This window comes from Triturus cristatus, chromosome 4_1 (assembly GCF_964204655.1).
Source record: "Triturus cristatus chromosome 4_1, aTriCri1.1, whole genome shotgun sequence".
Lineage (NCBI taxonomy): Eukaryota > Metazoa > Chordata > Amphibia > Caudata > Salamandridae > Triturus > Triturus cristatus.
In genome coordinates, this window is record NC_140585.1 from 295070605 (window position 1) to 295092785 (window position 22181).

Below are 22181 nucleotides of genomic sequence, written 5' to 3' on the forward strand. Positions count from 1 at the left end.
GAGTCACTGGCAGATAAAGAGAAACTCAGCCCTAACCTGGCTCTTCTCTCTCACTCTCACTCTCCTTTCCCTTCTGTCCCTCTACCTGTCTCTCACTCTCTAAATACTAGTATTTATGTTGTATTCACTTCCCCGTCACAATCTTTCCGACCCTACTTCCTCTCTCCCTTCAATCAGTTCAACCCTCTTTTTTACTTTAGGAAACTCCACATCTTTTTTAAAGGCCCTTCCCATATTCACACTGCTTCTTGATAAGAAATTTTTTTCCTTTCTTTGAAGGATAGTGAAATTGATTTTCTTGAAACATGGTTGGTAAACCATCAATTCATTCCACCTTACTTTATCATTATCCTTACTTATGGAATGCATTTCATCATTAGGACAGCTGCAGTGTTTGCCGGGCAAGGTGGCGTGTGCCTATTGTCCTAGTTACTTGGGAGGCAGAGGCTTGTGGATTGCTTGAGCTCAGGGGTTCTGGGCTGCACTCAGCTGTGTTAATCAGGTGTCCATGCTGCATTGGGCATCAATATGGTGTTCTAGAGGGAGCTCTAGAATTTCAGGTTGTGTAACGAGAGGTGCACCGACCCAGGCTGGAAACAGAGCAGGCCAAATGCTTCCATGCCCATTGGTAGCAGGACAGCACCTGTGAGCAGTACGTGTAAAACAGCCTGAGCAAAATAGTGAGACCTAGCCTCTCTTTTTTGACTCAAATGTGAAAGTTTTGATTTTTACAAGGTGTAATAAATTATTTTCCCAAAACCAAATCTTTGTTTTCCTTTTGATATTTTTCCAGGAAATATGATGAACATTTGAACTGGGCCACGCATTTCAGCATAGCAGACAATTCTCCAGAATTGAGACATATTGCAACAACAAGCTAGCAGGCGGAGAGGACTGAAAACTCAGTGCAACCTAGAATAAATGGCTGTGTGATTTTCAGCAAGGATGACTCAAATGCATTCTTCCTTTTAGAGCACCTGTAGGATTAAACTGATCTGTCAAGTACAAAAGCATCCTTCATAGAGCAACTTAGAAATGCGCTTGCTGGCCCTTCTGCTGCATTTCTACGTCCAGCTCTAATTCATTTTTTGATTAGCCCTCATTCTTTTCATATGTGAATGAGAAGGAGAAATTACAGGGCCCTTCACTCTTTGAGCGAAATATGAAAAGACTGAGGGCTGTGCAACTCCCAAACGTTGGAGCCTCTGGCCTGTCGACCCTCGAACCTGCTCCTGCTCAAACCCGGCATCTCTTGTGGCCAGCAACCTCACAAACCCTGGAGGACCTGGCTACCTTTTGACTCTAAACCCCTGGGACTCCCATGAGTAGAGGCTCTACTCAAATCTACTTCTAATCCCTGGCAGCAGCCCGGAACCGCGAACCCTTCACACTCTGCACCCACCAAGCCTGGCCTGTGCCAGAGTGAACAAAGACCACAAGGACGACCCCACGGCGACTGTGACCCCGAGTCCGGCACCCAAGGACCTCCCTCGACACTCCTGAAGAAGCCTGCAGCCTCAGAACCAGGTGCCCCCCCAACCGCGATCAACAGAGGGTAAGATTTCCCGACACCAAAAGGTACCCCTGCACCCGGCGCTCCGCGGCCCCCTGTGCCCAATCCCGGGGTACCTACCTATCCTCCAACTACCCAACTTACCTCTCGAAGTGGTGGTGGCACCTGAAGAATCTTCGTCCCCGAGCTTGCAGTCTTTTTCTAAACCAGAGATTTCCCATTCAAATCAATTGAGCGCCCGAATGCTCAAAAGCACCCTGCACCCAGCCGTCCGAGTGGCCCTGGCAGTGCAACCTCTACATCTATCTACTTCCCCACTTGCCCTGGATAAGTGACCAGGAGCCCAGCTCCCACAGCCACGTGGCCTGCTAGTCAGCAGCCACCAACCAAGACCCCCCTACCTCTCATAGGATAACATTGGGCCTAACTCTCTCTGCACCCGGCCGCCCTTGTGCCGCTGAGGGTGAACCAACTGTACCTACCTGACCCTGGGAGACGCCTGAGTCTATGCCCAGAACCTTAACTCTGCCAGTCGAGTACTTACATTAAACCGATAACTCAATCTTCTCCATAGGGTAACATTGACTGGTTTTTCCTGAAATTTCTTCCAAGTGTGGACTTTTCAAAACTTAAAATATTCACCAAAAATCAGCCGAGTAACGAAAACGAAAATACTAACCTGCTATTAGGTGAGCTCCCAGTGCTGGATCTTGGTGCCCAGCACTGACTCTGAAAAATACTTACAACTGTACTTACCAGTAACCCAATTCTCTCCCATAGGAAATCATTGACTGTTTTTCTGTGAAATTTCTTCTAAGTGTCAATTTCTGCAAACTTTAAATATTCTTTAAAAATCGTATAATTTCTGAAAACGTAATTACTTACCTGTTTTGGATAAAGGTCCCAGTACTGAGTCTAGGCACCCAGTACTGGATTACAAAAGTAACGAGAACATACTATACCTGCAACTTGAATTTTCTGCCATAGGGAATCTTAGACTGTTTTCTATGAAATATTTTCTGTCAACTTTTAAAATAGCAAAATATTGTCTAAAAATCATCACAGTAATTAAGTCGACTTTTATCACTTGATTCCAAGTACTGACCCAGGACTGAATCTAGGATCCAGACCTGGAAATCCAAAAGTAATCCTAAAAGTAATCTGTTGCAAATAACTTGAAACTTCCATTGAGCTCAATGCATTATTGTGTTTAAAATGTTGTTGCCTATTGCAACCACTTGTAACTTTCTACAAAACTCAATTGCATGTTGCAAAAGTATTTATATAAAGCATCTCATTCTGAGAAAGTATATTTTAATACCTATTGTTGGTTCTAAAATAAAACAAGCATATATTTTTTTGTAGATAAACCATTGGCCTAGAGTTCAGTTATTGAGTGTGTGAGACCATTTGCTGACTGAGTGTGTGCAACAAATGCTTTACACTGTCCTCTGATACTGCCTTACTGCTCGACCAAGCTACCACTTTAGAGAGTAAGGTTATATCTAACTTTAGCCTCTGCCAAACCTCTGGGGACTGTGGACTCTGTACACCCTGTACCTATTTGGGAACAGTATATACAGAGCCACTTTCTCACACTGCAGTTCTCCAATATAGGTCTGTCAAGATCATTACTCAATCTACCTTGATTTGGCACAGTATAAAATAAGTCAAGAAGTCTCCTATGAAAAGATATGCAAATCTGTTCGAATCACTTTCCCTAGTCAGGGGACCCACTAGCTGGAAGGGGCAGGGAGGACCAAAATAGCTCATCGGTATAGAACATTGCATGAGCAGCTGATTTTGAGGTGGTAGAAGATAGAGTAATCCAACTGGACCGCAATAAACGGTTTCCTAATGTGCAATAGCCCCTGACCACCTCTGACGCAAAAGTGTAATCTCATACCTTTACAGAATCAGGCATGCTTTCACCTGTTCAAGCTGAACTGACATTGGTCTTCTTGGCCAGCAGGAGTTCCTCTCTTGCAGCTGTTGAGGCTAGAGAACAGAATGACGTGTATTCATTCTTTATGGTAACTCTTCTAGCCCTCCCACTCCATACTACTTTAAAACTTCCGATGTTGCAGACGAGTTCCATCATTGTGACCCATGCTATTTTTCTCAATATTGGCTGGCTCGGCATAACAAGGGATGCCTACAGGACAGCCTAAATTGTGCCGGCAAGCTTCTACAGGGAGTCACTGGCAGATAAAGAGAAACTCAGCCCTAACCTGGCTCTTCTCTCTCACTCTCACTCTCCTTTCCCTTCTGTCCCTCTACCTGTCTCTCACTCTCTAAATACTAGTATTTATGTTGTATTCACTTCCCCGTCACAATCTTTCCGACCCTACTTCCTCTCTCCCTTCAATCAGTTCAACCCTCTTTTTTACTTTAGGAAACTCCACATCTTTTTTAAAGGCCCTTCCCATATTCACACTACTTCTTGATAAGACATTTTTTTCCTTTCTTTGAAGGATAGTGAAATTGATTTTCTTGAAACATGGTTGGTAAACCATCAATTCATTCCACCTTACTTTATCATTATCCTTACTTATGGAATGCATTTCATCATTAGGACAGCTGCAGTGTTTGCCGGGCAAGGTGGCGTGTGCCTGTTGTCCTAGTTACTTGGGAGGCAGAGGCTTGTGGATTGCTTGAGCTCAGGGGTTCTGGGCTGCACTCAGCTGTGTTGATCAGGTGTCCATGCTGCATTGGGCATCAATATGATGTTCTAGAGGGAGCTCTAGAATTTCAGGTTGTGTAACGAGAGGTGCACCGACCCAGGCTGGAAACAGAGCAGGCCAAAGCTTCCATGCCCATTGGTAGCAGGACAGCACCTGTGAGCAGTACATGTAAAACAGCCTGAGCAAAATAGTGAGACCTAGCCTCTCTTTTTTGACTCAAATGTGAAAGTTTTGATTTTTACAAGGTGTAATAAATTATTTTCCCAAAACCAAATCTTTGTTTTCCTTTTGATATTTTTCCAGGAAATATGATGAACATTTGAACTGGGCCACGCATTTCAGCATAGCAGACAATTCTCCAGAATTGAGACATATTGCAACAACAAGCTAGCAGGCGGAGAGGACTGAAAACTCAGTGCAACCTAGAATAAATGGCTGTGTGATTTTCAGCAAGGATGACTCAAATGCATTCTTCCTTTTAGAGCACCTGTAGGATTAAACTGATCTGTCAAGTACAAAAGCATCCTTCATAGAGCAACTTAGAAATGCGCTTGCTGGCCCTTCTGCTGCATTTCTACGTCCAGCTCTAATTCATTTTTTGATTAGCCCTCATTCTTTTCATATGTGAATGAGAAGGAGAAATTACAGGGCCCTTCACTCTTTGAGCGAAACATGAAAAGACTGAGGGCTGTGCAACTCCCAAACGTTGGAGCCTCTGGCCTGTCGACCCTCGAACCTGCTCCTGCTCCAACCCGGCATCTCTTGTGGCCAGCAACCTCACAAACCCTGGAGGACCTGGCTACCTTTTGACTCTAAACCCCTGGGACTCCCATGAGTAGAGGCTCTACTCAAATCTACTTCTAATCCCTGGCAGCAGCCCGAAACCGCGAACCCTTCACACTCTGCACCCACCAAGCCTGGCCTGTGCCAGAGTGAACAAAGACCACAAGGACGACCCCACGGCGACTGTGACCCCGAGTCCGGCACCCAAGGACCTCCCTCGACACTCTTGAAGAAGCCTGCAGCCTCAGAACCAGGTGCCCCCCCAACCGCGATCAACAGAGGGTAAGATTTCCCGACACCAAAAGGTACCCCTGCACCCGGCGCTCCGCAGCCCCCTGTGCCCAATCCCGGGGTACCTACCTATCCTCCAACTACCCAACTTACCTCTCGAAGTGGTGGTGGCACCTGAAGAATCTTCGTCCCCGAGCTTGCAGTCTTTTTCTAAACCAGAGATTTCCCATTCAAATCAATTGAGCGCCCGAATGCTCAAAAGCACCCTGCACCCAGCCGTCCGAGTGGCCCTGGCAGTGCAACCTCTACATCTATCTACTTCCCCACTTGCCCTGGAAAAGTGACCAGGAGCCCAGCTCCCACAGCCACGTGGCCTGCTAGTCAGCAGCCACCAACCAAGGCCCCCCTACCTCTCATAGGATAACATTGGGCCTAACTCTCTCTGCACCCGGCCGCCCTTGTGCCGCTGAGGGTGAACCAACTGTACCTACCTGACCCTGGGAGACGCCTGAGTCTATGCCCAGAACCTTAACTCTGCCAGTCGAGTACTTACCTTTAAACCGATAACTCAATCTTCTCCATAGGGTAACATTGACTGGTTTTTCCTGAAATTTCTTCCAAGTGTGGACTTTTCAAAACTTAAAATATTCACCAAAAATCAGCCGAGTAACGAAAACGAAAATACTCACCTGCTATTAGGTGAGCTCCCAGTGCTGGATCTTGGTGCCCAGCACTGACTCTGAAAAATACTTACAACTGTACTTACCAGTAACCCAATTTTCTCCCATAGGAAATCATTGACTGTTTTTCTGTGAAATTTCTTCTAAGTGTCAATTTCTGCAAACTTTAAATATTCTTTAAAAATCGTATAATTTCTGAAAACGTAATTACTTACCTGTTTTGGATAAAGGTCCCAGTACTGAGTCTAGGCACCCAGTACTGGATTACAAAAGTAACGAGAACATACTATACCTGCAACTTGAATTTTCTGCCATAGGGAATCTTAGACTGTTTTCTATTAAATATTTTCTGTCAACTTTTAAAATAGCAAAATATTGTCTAAAAATCATCACAGTAATTAAGTCGACTTTTATCACTTGATTCCAAGTACTGACCCAGGACTGAATCTAGGATCCAGTCCTGGAAATCCAATAGTAATCCTAAAAGTAATCTGTTGCAAATAACTTGAAACTTCCATTGAGCTCAATGCATTATTGTGTTTAAAATGTTGTTGCCTATTGCAACCACTTGTAACTTTCTACAAAAGTCAATTGCATATTGCAAAAGTATTTATATAAAGCATCTCATTCTGAGAAAGTATATTTTGATACCTATTGTTGGTTCTAAAATAAAACAAGCATATATTTTTTGTAGATAAACCATAGGCCTAGAGTTCAGTTATTGAGTGTGTGAGACCATTTGCTGACTGAGTGTGTGCAACAAATGCTTTACACTGTCCTCTGATACTGCCTTACTGCTCGACCAAGCTACCACTTTAGAGAGTAAGGTTATATCTAACTTTAGCCTCTGCCAAACCTCTGGGGACTGTGGACTCTGTACACCCTGTACCTATTTGGGAACAGTATATACAGAGCCACTTTCTCACACTGCAGTTCTCCAATATAGGTCTGTCAAGATCATTACTCAATCTACCTTGATTTGGCACAGTATAAAATAAGTCAAGAAGTCTCCTATGAAAAGATATGCAAATCTGTTCGAATCACTTTCCCTAGTCAGGGGACCCACTAGCTGGAAGGGGCAGGGAGGACCAAAATAGCTCATCGGTATAGAACACTGCATGAGCAGCTGATTTTGAGGTGGTAGAAGATAGAGTAATCCAACTGGACCTCAATAAACGGTTTCCTAATGTGCAATAGCCCCTGACCACCTCTGACGCAAAAGTGTAATCTCATACCTTTGCAAAATCAGGCATGCTTTCACCTGTTCAAGCTGAACTGACATTGGTCTTCTTGGCCAGCAGGAGTTCCTCTCTTGCAGCTGTTGAGGCTAGAGAACAGAATGACGTGTATTCATTCTTTATGGTAACTCTTCTAGCCCTCCCACTCCATACTACTTTAAAACTTCCGATGTTGCAGACGAGTTCCATCATTGTGACCCATGCTATTTTTCTCAATATTGGCTGGCTCGGCATAACAAGGGATGCCTACAGGACAGCCTAAATTGTGCCGGCAAGCTTCTACAGGGAGTCACTGGCAGATAAAGAGAAACTCAGCCCTAACCTGGCTCTTCTCTCTCACTCTCACTCTCCTTTCCCTTCTGTCCCTCTACCTGTCTCTCACTCTCTAAATACTAGTATTTATGTTGTATTCACTTCCCCGTCACAATCTTTCCGACCCTACTTCCTCTCTCCCTTCAATCAGTTCAACCCTCTTTTTTACTTTAGGAAACTCCACATCTTTTTTAAAGGCCCTTCCCATATTCACACTGCTTCTTGATAAGACATTTTTTTCCTTTCTTTGAAGGATAGTGAAATTGATTTTCTTGAAACATGGTTGGTAAACCATCAATTCATTCCACCTTACTTTATCATTATCCTTACTTATGGAATGCATTTCATCATTAGGACAGCTGCAGTGTTTGCCGGGCAAGGTGGCGTGTGCCTGTTGTCCTAGTTACTTGGGAGGCAGAGGCTTGTGGATTGCTTGAGCTCAGGGGTTCTGGGCTGCACTCAGCTGTGTTGATCAGGTGTCCATGCTGCATTGGGCATCAATATGGTGTTCTAGAGGGAGCTCTAGAATTTCAGGTTGTGTAACGAGAGGTGCACCGACCCAGGCTGGAAACAGAGCAGGCCAAAGCTTCCATGCCCATTGGTAGCAGGACAGCACCTGTGAGCAGTACATGTAAAACAGCCTGAGCAAAATAGTGAGACCTAGCCTCTCTTTTTTTGACTCAAATGTGAAAGTTTTGATTTTTACAAGGTGTAATAAATTATTTTCCCAAAACCAAATCTTTGTTTTCCTTTTGATATTTTTCCAGGAAATATGATGAACATTTGAACTGGGCCACGCATTTCAGCATAGCAGACAATTCTCCAGAATTGAGACATATTGCAACAACAAGCTAGCAGGCGGAGAGGACTGAAAACTCAGTGCAACCTAGAATAAATGGCTGTGTGATTTTCAGCAAGGATGACTCAAATGCATTCTTCCTTTTAGAGCACCTGTAGGATTAAACTGATCTGTCAAGTACAAAAGCATCCTTCATAGAGCAACTTAGAAATGCGCTTGCTGGCCCTTCTGCTGCATTTCTACGTCCAGCTCTAATTCATTTTTTGATTAGCCCTCATTCTTTTCATATGTGAATGAGAAGGAGAAATTACAGGGCCCTTCACTCTTTGAGCGAAACATGAAAAGACTGAGGGCTGTGCAACTCCCAAACGTTGGAGCCTCTGGCCTGTCGACCCTCGAACCTGCTCCTGCTCCAACCCGGCATCTCTTGTGGCCAGCAACCTCACAAACCCTGGAGGACCTGGCTACCTTTTGACTCTAAACCCCTGGGACTCCCATGAGTAGAGGCTCTACTCAAATCTACTTCTAATCCCTGGCAGCAGCCCGGAACCGCGAACCCTTCACACTCTGCACCCACCAAGCCTGGCCTGTGCCAGAGTGAACAAAGACCACAAGGACGACCCCACGGCGACTGTGACCCCGAGTCCGGCACCCAAGGACCTCCCTCGACACTCTTGAAGAAGCCTGCAGCCTCAGAACCAGGTGCCCCCCCAACCGCGATCAACAGAGGGTAAGATTTCCCGACACCAAAAGGTACCCCTGCACCCGGCGCTCCGCAGCCCCCTGTACCCAATCCCGGGGTACCTACCTATCCTCCAACTACCCAACTTACCTCTCGAAGTGGTGGTGGCACCTGAAGAATCTTCGTCCCCGAGCTTGCAGTCTTTTTCTAAACCAGAGATTTCCCATTCAAATCAATTGAGCGCCCGAATGCTCAAAAGCACCCTGCACCCAGCCGTCCGAGTGGCCCTGGCAGTGCAACCTCTACATCTATCTACTTCCCCACTTGCCCTGGAAAAGTGACCAGGAGCCCAGCTCCCACAGCCACGTGGCCTGCTAGTCAGCAGCCACCAACCAAGGCCCCCCTACCTCTCATAGGATAACATTGGGCCTAACTCTCTCTGCACCCGGCCGCCCTTGTGCCGCTGAGGGTGAACCAACTGTACCTACCTGACCCTGGGAGACGCCTGAGTCTATGCCCAGAACCTTAACTCTGCCAGTCGAGTACTTACCTTTAAACCGATAACTCAATCTTCTCCATAGGGTAACATTGACTGGTTTTTCCTGAAATTTCTTCCAAGTGTGGACTTTTCAAAACTTAAAATATTCACCAAAAATCAGCCGAGTAACGAAAACGAAAATACTCACCTGCTATTAGGTGAGCTCGCAGTGCTGGATCTTGGTGCCCAGCACTGACTCTGAAAAATACTTACAACTGTACTTACCAGTAACCCAATTTTCTCCCATAGGAAATCATTGACTGTTTTTCTGTGAAATTTCTTCTAAGTGTCAATTTCTGCAAACTTTAAATATTCTTTAAAAATCGTATAATTTCTGAAAACGTAATTACTTACCTGTTTTGGATAAAGGTCCCAGTACTGAGTCTAGGCACCCAGTACTGGATTACAAAAGTAACGAGAACATACTATACCTGCAACTTGAATTTTCTGCCATAGGGAATCTTAGACTGTTTTCTATTAAATATTTTCTGTCAACTTTTAAAATAGCAAAATATTGTCTAAAAATCATCACAGTAATTAAGTCGACTTTTATCACTTGATTCCAAGTACTGACCCAGGACTGAATCTAGGATCCAGTCCTGGAAATCCAATAGTAATCCTAAAAGTAATCTGTTGCAAATAACTTGAAACTTCCATTGAGCTCAATGCATTATTGTGTTTAAAATGTTGTTGCCTATTGCAACCACTTGTAACTTTCTACAAAAGTCAATTGCATATTGCAAAAGTATTTATATAAAGCATCTCATTCTGAGAAAGTATATTTTAATACCTATTGTTGGTACTAAAATAAAACAAGCATATATTTTTTGTAGATAAACCATAGGCCTAGAGTTCAGTTATTGAGTGTGTGAGACCATTTGCTGACTGAGTGTGTGCAACAAATGCTTTACACTGTCCTCTGATACTGCCTTACTGCTCGACCAAGCTACCACTTTAGAGAGTAAGGTTATATCTAACTTTAGCCTCTGCCAAACCTCTGGGGACTGTGGACTCTGTACACCCTGTACCTATTTGGGAACAGTATATACAGAGCCACTTTCTCACACTGCAGTTCTCCAATATAGGTCTGTCAAGATCATTACTCAATCTACCTTGATTTGGCACAGTATAAAATAAGTCAAGAAGTCTCCTATGAAAAGATATGCAAATCTGTTCGAATCACTTTCCCTAGTCAGGAGACCCACTAGCTGGAAGGGGCAGGGAGGACCAAAATAGCTCATCGGTATAGAACACTGCATGAGCAGCTGATTTTGAGGTGGTAGAAGATAGAGTAATCCAACTGGACCTCAATAAACGGTTTCCTAATGTGCAATAGCCCCTGACCACCTCTGACGCAAAAGTGTAATCTCATACCTTTGCAAAATCAGGCATGCTTTCACCTGTTCAAGCTGAACTGACATTGGTCTTCTTGGCCAGCAGGAGTTCCTCTCTTGCAGCTGTTGAGGCTAGAGAACAGAATGACGTGTATTCATTCTTTATGGTAACTCTTCTAGCCCTCCTACTCCATACTACTTTAAAACTTCCGATGTTGCAGACGAGTTCCATCATTGTGACCCATGCTATTTTTCTCAATATTGGCTGGCTCGGCATAACAAGGGATGCCTACAGGACAGCCTAAATTGTGCCGGCAAGCTTCTACAGGGAGTCACTGGCAGATAAAGAGAAACTCAGCCCTAACCTGGCTCTTCTCTCTCACTCTCACTCTCCTTTCCCTTCTGTCCCTCTACCTGTCTCTCACTCTCTAAATACTAGTATTTATGTTGTATTCACTTCCCCGTCACAATCTTTCCGACCCTACTTCCTCTCTCCCTTCAATCAGTTCAACCCTCTTTTTTACTTTAGGAAACTCCACATCTTTTTTAAAGGCCCTTCCCATATTCACACTGCTTCTTGATAAGAAATTTTTTTCCTTTCTTTGAAGGATAGTGAAATTGATTTTCTTGAAACATGGTTGGTAAACCATCAATTCATTCCACCTTACTTTATCATTATCCTTACTTATGGAATGCATTTCATCATTAGGACAGCTGCAGTGTTTGCCGGGCAAGGTGGCGTGTGCCTATTGTCCTAGTTACTTGGGAGGCAGAGGCTTGTGGATTGCTTGAGCTCAGGGGTTCTGTGCTGCACTCAGCTGTGTTAATCAGGTGTCCATGCTGCATTGGGCATCAATATGGTGTTCTAGAGGGAGCTCTAGAATTTCAGGTTGTGTAACGAGAGGTGCACCGACCCAGGCTGGAAACAGAGCAGGCCAAATGCTTCCATGCCCATTGGTAGCAGGACAGCACCTGTGAGCAGTACGTGTAAAACAGCCTGAGCAAAATAGTGAGACCTAGCCTCTCTTTTTTGACTCAAATGTGAAAGTTTTGATTTTTACAAGGTGTAATAAATTATTTTCCCAAAACCAAATCTTTGTTTTCCTTTTGATATTTTTCCAGGAAATATGATGAACATTTGAACTGGGCCACGCATTTCAGCATAGCAGACAATTCTCCAGAATTGAGACATATTGCAACAACAAGCTAGCAGGCGGAGAGGACTGAAAACTCAGTGCAACCTAGAATAAATGGCTGTGTGATTTTCAGCAAGGATGACTCAAATGCATTCTTCCTTTTAGAGCACCTGTAGGATTAAACTGATCTGTCAAGTACAAAAGCATCCTTCATAGAGCAACTTAGAAATGCGCTTGCTGGCCCTTCTGCTGCATTTCTACGTCCAGCTCTAATTCATTTTTTGATTAGCCCTCATTCTTTTCATATGTGAATGAGAAGGAGAAATTACAGGGCCCTTCACTCTTTGAGCGAAATATGAAAAGACTGAGGGCTGTGCAACTCCCAAACGTTGGAGCCTCTGGCCTGTCGACCCTCGAACCTGCTCCTGCTCAAACCCGGCATCTCTTGTGGCCAGCAACCTCACAAACCCTGGAGGACCTGGCTACCTTTTGACTCTAAACCCCTGGGACTCCCATGAGTAGAGGCTCTACTCAAATCTACTTCTAATCCCTGGCAGCAGCCCGGAACCGCGAACCCTTCACACTCTGCACCCACCAAGCCTGGCCTGTGCCAGAGTGAACAAAGACCACAAGGACGACCCCACGGCGACTGTGACCCCGAGTCCGGCACCCAAGGACCTCCCTCGACACTCCTGAAGAAGCCTGCAGCCTCAGAACCAGGTGCCCCCCCAACCGCGATCAACAGAGGGTAAGATTTCCCGACACCAAAAGGTACCCCTGCACCCGGCGCTCCGCGGCCCCCTGTGCCCAATCCCGGGGTACCTACCTATCCTCCAACTACCCAACTTACCTCTCGAAGTGGTGGTGGCACCTGAAGAATCTTCGTCCCCGAGCTTGCAGTCTTTTTCTAAACCAGAGATTTCCCATTCAAATCAATTGAGCGCCCGAATGCTCAAAAGCACCCTGCACCCAGCCGTCCGAGTGGCCCTGGCAGTGCAACCTCTACATCTATCTACTTCCCCACTTGCCCTGGATAAGTGACCAGGAGCCCAGCTCCCACAGCCACGTGGCCTGCTAGTCAGCAGCCACCAACCAAGACCCCCCTACCTCTCATAGGATAACATTGGGCCTAACTCTCTCTGCACCCGGCCGCCCTTGTGCCGCTGAGGGTGAACCAACTGTACCTACCTGACCCTGGGAGACGCCTGAGTCTATGCCCAGAACCTTAACTCTGCCAGTCGAGTACTTACCTTTAAACCGATAACTCAATCTTCTCCATAGGGTAACATTGACTGGTTTTTCCTGAAATTTCTTCCAAGTGTGGACTTTTCAAAACTTAAAATATTCACCAAAAATCAGCCGAGTAACGAAAACGAAAATACTAACCTGCTATTAGGTGAGCTCCCAGTGCTGGATCTTGGTGCCCAGCACTGACTCTGAAAAATACTTACAACTGTACTTACCAGTAACCCAATTCTCTCCCATAGGAAATCATTGACTGTTTTTCTGTGAAATTTCTTCTAAGTGTCAATTTCTGCAAACTTTAAATATTCTTTAAAAATCGTATAATTTCTGAAAACGTAATTACTTACCTGTTTTGGATAAAGGTCCCAGTACTGAGTCTAGGCACCCAGTACTGGATTACAAAAGTAACGAGAACATACTATACCTGCAACTTGAATTTTCTGCCATAGGGAATCTTAGACTGTTTTCTATGAAATATTTTCTGTCAACTTTTAAAATAGCAAAATATTGTCTAAAAATCATCACAGTAATTAAGTCGACTTTTATCACTTGATTCCAAGTACTGACCCAGGACTGAATCTAGGATCCAGACCTGGAAATCCAAAAGTAATCCTAAAAGTAATCTGTTGCAAATAACTTGAAACTTCCATTGAGCTCAATGCATTATTGTGTTTAAAATGTTGTTGCCTATTGCAACCACTTGTAACTTTCTACAAAACTCAATTGCATGTTGCAAAAGTATTTATATAAAGCATCTCATTCTGAGAAAGTATATTTTAATACCTATTGTTGGTTCTAAAATAAAACAAGCATATATTTTTTTGTAGATAAACCATTGGCCTAGAGTTCAGTTATTGAGTGTGTGAGACCATTTGCTGACTGAGTGTGTGCAACAAATGCTTTACACTGTCCTCTGATACTGCCTTACTGCTCGACCAAGCTACCACTTTAGAGAGTAAGGTTATATCTAACTTTAGCCTCTGCCAAACCTCTGGGGACTGTGGACTCTGTACACCCTGTACCTATTTGGGAACAGTATATACAGAGCCACTTTCTCACACTGCAGTTCTCCAATATAGGTCTGTCAAGATCATTACTCAATCTACCTTGATTTGGCACAGTATAAAATAAGTCAAGAAGTCTCCTATGAAAAGATATGCAAATCTGTTCGAATCACTTTCCCTAGTCAGGGGACCCACTAGCTGGAAGGGGCAGGGAGGACCAAAATAGCTCATCGGTATAGAACATTGCATGAGCAGCTGATTTTGAGGTGGTAGAAGATAGAGTAATCCAACTGGACCGCAATAAACGGTTTCCTAATGTGCAATAGCCCCTGACCACCTCTGACGCAAAAGTGTAATCTCATACCTTTACAGAATCAGGCATGCTTTCACCTGTTCAAGCTGAACTGACATTGGTCTTCTTGGCCAGCAGGAGTTCCTCTCTTGCAGCTGTTGAGGCTAGAGAACAGAATGACGTGTATTCATTCTTTATGGTAACTCTTCTAGCCCTCCCACTCCATACTACTTTAAAACTTCCGATGTTGCAGACGAGTTCCATCATTGTGACCCATGCTATTTTTCTCAATATTGGCTGGCTCGGCATAACAAGGGATGCCTACAGGACAGCCTAAATTGTGCCGGCAAGCTTCTACAGGGAGTCACTGGCAGATAAAGAGAAACTCAGCCCTAACCTGGCTCTTCTCTCTCACTCTCACTCTCCTTTCCCTTCTGTCCCTCTACCTGTCTCTCACTCTCTAAATACTAGTATTTATGTTGTATTCACTTCCCCGTCACAATCTTTCCGACCCTACTTCCTCTCTCCCTTCAATCAGTTCAACCCTCTTTTTTACTTTAGGAAACTCCACATCTTTTTTAAAGGCCCTTCCCATATTCACACTACTTCTTGATAAGACATTTTTTTCCTTTCTTTGAAGGATAGTGAAATTGATTTTCTTGAAACATGGTTGGTAAACCATCAATTCATTCCACCTTACTTTATCATTATCCTTACTTATGGAATGCATTTCATCATTAGGACAGCTGCAGTGTTTGCCGGGCAAGGTGGCGTGTGCCTGTTGTCCTAGTTACTTGGGAGGCAGAGGCTTGTGGATTGCTTGAGCTCAGGGGTTCTGGGCTGCACTCAGCTGTGTTGATCAGGTGTCCATGCTGCATTGGGCATCAATATGGTGTTCTAGAGGGAGCTCTAGAATTTCAGGTTGTGTAACGAGAGGTGCACCGACCCAGGCTGGAAACAGAGCAGGCCAAAGCTTCCATGCCCATTGGTAGCAGGACAGCACCTGTGAGCAGTACATGTAAAACAGCCTGAGCAAAATAGTGAGACCTAGCCTCTCTTTTTTGACTCAAATGTGAAAGTTTTGATTTTTACAAGGTGTAATAAATTATTTTCCCAAAACCAAATCTTTGTTTTCCTTTTGATATTTTTCCAGGAAATATGATGAACATTTGAACTGGGCCACGCATTTCAGCATAGCAGACAATTCTCCAGAATTGAGACATATTGCAACAACAAGCTAGCAGGCGGAGAGGACTGAAAACTCAGTGCAACCTAGAATAAATGGCTGTGTGATTTTCAGCAAGGATGACTCAAATGCATTCTTCCTTTTAGAGCACCTGTAGGATTAAACTGATCTGTCAAGTACAAAAGCATCCTTCATAGAGCAACTTAGAAATGCGCTTGCTGGCCCTTCTGCTGCATTTCTACGTCCAGCTCTAATTCATTTTTTGATTAGCCCTCATTCTTTTCATATGTGAATGAGAAGGAGAAATTACAGGGCCCTTCACTCTTTGAGCGAAACATGAAAAGACTGAGGGCTGTGCAACTCCCAAACGTTGGAGCCTCTGGCCTGTCGACCCTCGAACCTGCTCCTGCTCCAACCCGGCATCTCTTGTGGCCAGCAACCTCACAAACCCTGGAGGACCTGGCTACCTTTTGACTCTAAACCCCTGGGACTCCCATGAGTAGAGGCTCTACTCAAATCTACTTCTAATCCCTGGCAGCAGCCCGAAACCGCGAACCCTTCACACTCTGCACCCACCAAGCCTGGCCTGTGCCAGAGTGAACAAAGACCACAAGGACGACCCCACGGCGACTGTGACCCCGAGTCCGGCACCCAAGGACCTCCCTCGACACTCTTGAAGAAGCCTGCAGCCTCAGAACCAGGTGCCCCCCCAACCGCGATCAACAGAGGGTAAGATTTCCCGACACCAAAAGGTACCCCTGCACCCGGCGCTCCGCAGCCCCCTGTGCCCAATCCCGGGGTACCTACCTATCCTCCAACTACCCAACTTACCTCTCGAAGTGGTGGTGGCACCTGAAGAATCTTCGTCCCCGAGCTTGCAGTCTTTTTCTAAACCAGAGATTTCCCATTCAAATCAATTGAGCGCCCGAATGCTCAAAAGCACCCTGCACCCAGCCGTCCGAGTGGCCCTGGCAGTGCAACCTCTACATCTATCTACTTCCCCACTTGCCCTGGAAAAGTGACCAGGAGCCCAGCTCCCACAGCCACGTGGCCTGCTAGTCAGCAGCCACCAACCAAGGCCCCCCTACCTCTCATAGGATAACATTGGGCCTAACTCTCTCTGCACCCGGCCGCCCTTGTGCCGCTGAGGGTGAACCAACTGTACCTACCTGACCCTGGGAGACGCCTGAGTCTATGCCCAGAACCTTAACTCTGCCAGTCGAGTACTTACCTTTAAACCGATAACTCAATCTTCTCCATAGGGTAACATTGACTGGTTTTTCCTGAAATTTCTTCCGTGTGGACTTTTCAAAACTTAAAATATTCACCAAAAATCAGCCGAGTAACGAAAACGAAAATACTCACCTGCTATTAGGTGAGCTCCCAGTGCTGGATCTTGGTGCCCAGCACTGACTCTGAAAAATACTTACAACTGTACTTACCAGTAACCCAATTTTCTCCCATAGGAAATCATTGACTGTTTTTCTGTGAAATTTCTTCTAAGTGTCAATTTCTGCAAACTTTAAATATTCTTTAAAAATCGTATAATTTCTGAAAACGTAATTACTTACCTGTTTTGGATAAAGGTCCCAGTACTGAGTCTAGGCACCCAGTACTGGATTACAAAAGTAACGAGAACATACTATACCTGCAACTTGAATTTTCTGCCATAGGGAATCTTAGACTGTTTTCTATTAAATATTTTCTGTCAACTTTTAAAATAGCAAAATATTGTCTAAAAATCATCACAGTAATTAAGTCGACTTTTATCACTTGATTCCAAGTACTGACCCAGGACTGAATCTAGGATCCAGTCCTGGAAATCCAATAGTAATCCTAAAAGTAATCTGTTGCAAATAACTTGAAACTTCCATTGAGCTCAATGCATTATTGTGTTTAAAATGTTGTTGCCTATTGCAACCACTTGTAACTTTCTACAAAAGTCAATTGCATATTGCAAAAGTATTTATATAAAGCATCTCATTCTGAGAAAGTATATTTTAATACCTATTGTTGGTTCTAAAATAAAACAAGCATATATTTTTTGTAGATAAACCATAGGCCTAGAGTTCAGTTATTGAGTGTGTGAGACCATTTGCTGACTGAGTGTGTGCAACAAATGCTTTACACTGTCCTCTGATACTGCCTTACTGCTCGACCAAGCTACCACTTTAGAGAGTAAGGTTATATCTAACTTTAGCCTCTGCCAAACCTCTGGGGACTGTGGACTCTGTACACCCTGTACCTATTTGGGAACAGTATATACAGAGCCACTTTCTCACACTGCAGTTCTCCAATATAGGTCTGTCAAGATCATTACTCAATCTACCTTGATTTGGCACAGTATAAAATAAGTCAAGAAGTCTCCTATGAAAAGATATGCAAATCTGTTCGAATCACTTTCCCTAGTCAGGGGACCCACTAGCTGGAAGGGGCAGGGAGGACCAAAATAGCTCATCGGTATAGAACACTGCATGAGCAGCTGATTTTGAGGTGGTAGAAGATAGAGTAATCCAACTGGACCTCAATAAACGGTTTCCTAATGTGCAATAGCCCCTGACCACCTCTGACGCAAAAGTGTAATCTCATACCTTTGCAAAATCAGGCATGCTTTCACCTGTTCAAGCTGAACTGACATTGGTCTTCTTGGCCAGCAGGAGTTCCTCTCTTGCAGCTGTTGAGGCTAGAGAACAGAATGACGTGTATTCATTCTTTATGGTAACTCTTCTAGCCCTCCCACTCCATACTACTTTAAAACTTCCGATGTTGCAGACGAGTTCCATCATTGTGACCCATGCTATTTTTCTCAATATTGGCTGGCTCGGCATAACAAGGGATGCCTACAGGACAGCCTAAATTGTGCCGGCAAGCTTCTACAGGGAGTCACTGGCAGATAAAGAGAAACTCAGCCCTAACCTGGCTCTTCTCTCTCACTCTCACTCTCCTTTCCCTTCTGTCCCTCTACCTGTCTCTCACTCTCTAAATACTAGTATTTATGTTGTATTCACTTCCCCGTCACAATCTTTCCGACCCTACTTCCTCTCTCCCTTCAATCAGTTCAACCCTCTTTTTTACTTTAGGAAACTCCACATCTTTTTTAAAGGCCCTTCCCATATTCACACTGCTTCTTGATAAGACATTTTTTTCCTTTCTTTGAAGGATAGTGAAATTGATTTTCTTGAAACATGGTTGGTAAACCATCAATTCATTCCACCTTACTTTATCATTATCCTTACTTATGGAATGCATTTCATCATTAGGACAGCTGCAGTGTTTGCCGGGCAATGTGGCGTGTGCCTATTGTCCTAGTTACTTGGGAGGCAGAGGCTTGTGGATTGCTTGAGCTCAGGGGTTCTGGGCTGCACTCAGCTGTGTTAATCAGGTGTCCATGCTGCATTGGGCATCAATATGGTGTTCTAGAGGGAGCTCTAGAATTTCAGGTTGTGTAACGAGAGGTGCACCGACCCAGGCTGGAAACAGAGCAGGCCAAATGCTTCCATGCCCATTGGTAGCAGGACAGCACCTGTGAGCAGTACGTGTAAAACAGCCTGAGCAAAATAGTGAGACCTAGCCTCTCTTTTTTGACTCAAATGTGAAAGTTTTGATTTTTACAAGGTGTAATAAATTATTTTCCCAAAACCAAATCTTTGTTTTCCTTTTGATATTTTTCCAGGAAATATGATGAACATTTGAACTGGGCCACGCATTTCAGCATAGCAGACAATTCTCCAGAATTGAGACATATTGCAACAACAAGCTAGCAGGCGGAGAGGACTGAAAACTCAGTGCAACCTAGAATAAATGGCTGTGTGATTTTCAGCAAGGATGACTCAAATGCATTCTTCCTTTTAGAGCACCTGTAGGATTAAACTGATCTGTCAAGTACAAAAGCATCCTTCATAGAGCAACTTAGAAATGCGCTTGCTGGCCCTTCTGCTGCATTTCTACGTCCAGCTCTAATTCATTTTTTGATTAGCCCTCATTCTTTTCATATGTGAATGAGAAGGAGAAATTACAGGGCCCTTCACTCTTTGAGCGAAATATGAAAAGACTGAGGGCTGTGCAACTCCCAAACGTTGGAGCCTCTGGCCTGTCGACCCTCGAACCTGCTCCTGCTCAAACCCGGCATCTCTTGTGGCCAGCAACCTCACAAACCCTGGAGGACCTGGCTACCTTTTGACTCTAAACCCCTGGGACTCCCATGAGTAGAGGCTCTACTCAAATCTACTTCTAATCCCTGGCAGCAGCCCGGAACCGCGAACCCTTCACACTCTGCACCCACCAAGCCTGGCCTGTGCCAGAGTGAACAAAGACCACAAGGACGACCCCACGGCGACTGTGACCCCGAGTCCGGCACCCAAGGACCTCCCTCGACACTCCTGAAGAAGCCTGCAGCCTCAGAACCAGGTGCCCCCCCAACCGCGATCAACAGAGGGTAAGATTTCCCGACACCAAAAGGTACCCCTGCACCCGGCGCTCCGCGGCCCCCTGTGCCCAATCCCGGGGTACCTACCTATCCTCCAACTACCCAACTTACCTCTCGAAGTGGTGGTGGCACCTGAAGAATCTTCGTCCCCGAGCTTGCAGTCTTTTTCTAAACCAGAGATTTCCCATTCAAATCAATTGAGCGCCCGAATGCTCAAAAGCACCCTGCACCCAGCCGTCCGAGTGGCCCTGGCAGTGCAACCTCTACATCTATCTACTTCCCCACTTGCCCTGGATAAGTGACCAGGAGCCCAGCTCCCACAGCCACGTGGCCTGCTAGTCAGCAGCCACCAACCAAGACCCCCCTACCTCTCATAGGATAACATTGGGCCTAACTCTCTCTGCACCCGGCCGCCCTTGTGCCGCTGAGGGTGAACCAACTGTACCTACCTGACCCTGGGAGACGCCTGAGTCTATGCCCAGAACCTTAACTCTGCCAGTCGAGTACTTACCTTTAAACCGATAACTCAATCTTCTCCATAGGGTAACATTGACTGGTTTTTCCTGAAATTTCTTCCAAGTGTGGACTTTTCAAAATTTAAATATTCACCAAAAATCAGCCGAGTAACGAAAACGAAAATACTCACCTGCTATTAGGTGAGCTCCCAGTGCTGGATCTTGGTGCCCAGCACTGACTCTGAAAAATACTTACAACTGTACTTACCAGTAACCCAATTCTCTCCCATAGGAAATCATTGACTGTTTTTCTGTGAAATTTCTTCTAAGTGTCAATTTCTGCAAACTTTAAATATTCTTTAAAAATCGTATAATTTCTGAAAACGTAATTACTTACCTGTTTTGGATAAAGGTCCCAGTACTGAGTCTAGGCACCCAGTACTGGATTACAAAAGTAACGAGAACATACTATACCTGCAACTTGAATTTTCTGCCATAGGGAATCTTAGACTGTTTTCTATGAAATATTTTCTGTCAACTTTTAAAATAGCAAAATATTGTCTAAAAATCATCACAGTAATTAAGTCGACTTTTATCACTTGATTCCAAGTACTGACCCAGGACTGAATCTAGGATCCAGTCCTGGAAATCCAAAAGTAATCCTAAAAGTAATCTGTTGCAAATAACTTGAAACTTCCATTGAGCTCAATGCATTATTGTGTTTAAAATGTTGTTGCCTATTGCAACCACTTGTAACTTTCTACAAAACTCAATTGCATGTTGCAAAAGTATTTATATAAAGCATCTCATTCTGAGAAAGTATATTTTAATACCTATTGTTGGTTCTAAAATAAAACAAGCATATATTTTTTTGTAGATAAACCATTGGCCTAGAGTTCAGTTATTGAGTGTGTGAGACCATTTGCTGACTGAGTGTGTGCAACAAATGCTTTACACTGTCCTCTGATACTGCCTTACTGCTCGACCAAGCTACCACTTTAGAGAGTAAGGTTATATCTAACTTTAGCCTCTGCCAAACCTCTGGGGACTGTGGACTCTGTACACCCTGTACCTATTTGGGAACAGTATATACAGAGCCACTTTCTCACACTGCAGTTCTCCAATATAGGTCTGTCAAGATCATTACTCAATCTACCTTGATTTGGCACAGTATAAAATAAGTCAAGAAGTCTCCTATGAAAAGATATGCAAATCTGTTCGAATCACTTTCCCTAGTCAGGGGACCCACTAGCTGGAAGGGGCAGGGAGGACCAAAATAGCTCATCGGTATAGAACATTGCATGAGCAGCTGATTTTGAGGTGGTAGAAGATAGAGTAATCCAACTGGACCGCAATAAACGGTTTCCTAATGTGCAATAGCCCCTGACCACCTCTGACGCAAAAGTGTAATCTCATACCTTTACAGAATCAGGCATGCTTTCACCTGTTCAAGCTGAACTGACATTGGTCTTCTTGGCCAGCAGGAGTTCCTCTCTTGCAGCTGTTGAGGCTAGAGAACAGAATGACGTGTATTCATTCTTTATGGTAACTCTTCTAGCCCTCCCACTCCATACTACTTTAAAACTTCCGATGTTGCAGACGAGTTCCATCATTGTGACCCATGCTATTTTTCTCAATATTGG

The 22181-nt window shown here is 44.5% G+C and overlaps 6 non-coding genes across 6 annotated transcripts; all 6 read left to right on the top strand.

Annotated features, from left to right (window-relative positions):
- The first annotated feature begins 396 nt into the window (after positions 1–396).
- Positions 397–697, top strand: LOC146854663 (signal recognition particle RNA). Its single transcript, XR_014981692.1, has one exon.
- A 3407-nt stretch (positions 698–4104) lies between these two features.
- Positions 4105–4404, top strand: LOC146854664 (signal recognition particle RNA). Its single transcript, XR_014959204.1, has one exon.
- Positions 4405–7811: 3407 nt separating this feature from the next.
- On the top strand, positions 7812–8111 carry LOC146854665 (signal recognition particle RNA). The gene has a single exon (XR_014959229.1).
- Positions 8112–11519: 3408 nt separating this feature from the next.
- Positions 11520–11820, top strand: LOC146854666 (signal recognition particle RNA). Its single transcript, XR_014981648.1, has one exon.
- Positions 11821–15228: 3408 nt separating this feature from the next.
- LOC146854667 (signal recognition particle RNA) lies at positions 15229–15528 on the top strand. Its single transcript, XR_014959230.1, has one exon.
- A 3405-nt stretch (positions 15529–18933) lies between these two features.
- On the top strand, positions 18934–19234 carry LOC146854668 (signal recognition particle RNA). The gene has a single exon (XR_014981706.1).
- The last annotated feature ends 2947 nt before the right edge of the window (positions 19235–22181 follow it).